This window comes from Pteropus medius, unplaced genomic scaffold, assembly GCF_902729225.1.
Source record: "Pteropus medius unplaced genomic scaffold, Ma_sr-lr_union100, whole genome shotgun sequence".
Classification (NCBI taxonomy): domain Eukaryota; kingdom Metazoa; phylum Chordata; class Mammalia; order Chiroptera; family Pteropodidae; genus Pteropus; species Pteropus medius.
Window position 1 is genome coordinate 7,116,643 of NW_024349222.1, and position 657 is coordinate 7,117,299.

Consider the following 657-nt stretch of genomic DNA (forward strand, 5'->3'; position numbering starts at 1 on the left):
ACAAGCAATAGAAAAATACATAAAATAAAAAGTAATAAATGCTCTTTTTCTTATTCCACAAAGAAAATGGTTAACCATTTAGTACATATGTTTTATTTATATATTTATATAATTTTCTTTGACAAATAGAAATATATGCTGTTGATGTTATTTTATATCTTCACATAGGTATATATCTTGATAGATACAGTACTATTTATTTATGAACACGTAACATGAGATCTACCCTCTCAACACGTTTTGAAGTATATAATACAGTAGTGTTAACTATATACACAGTTCTCTACACAGAACTCTATAACTTTTTCATTCATCTCATAAAACTGAAGTGAAGTCTACGGCCATGCCACCCTGAACGTGCCTGATCCCATCTGATCTTGGAAGCTAAACAGGGTTGGGCCTTGTTAGTACTTGGATGGGAGACCACCTAGGAATACCAGGTACTGTAGGTGTTTTTTTAAAAAAAAAAACTGAAATGAAAGTAATGTATAATTTAAAAATCATAATAAATATCACATTGAAGAGCTTGAAGATTTCTTTTACACAGTAATTATCATTAGATCTAGATGCCATTTTTAATTTTATAAATATTTATTTTTATTTCCATATGATTTTGTATATAGAATATTAAACTACGTTATACTTCCATTCAGGGAT

General features: G+C 28.3%; 1 pseudogene; it reads left to right on the forward strand.

Moving 5' to 3' along the window:
* Positions 1–333: 333 nt before the first annotated feature.
* Positions 334–452, forward strand: LOC120617148 (uncharacterized; annotated as a pseudogene).
* The last annotated feature ends 205 nt before the right edge of the window (positions 453–657 follow it).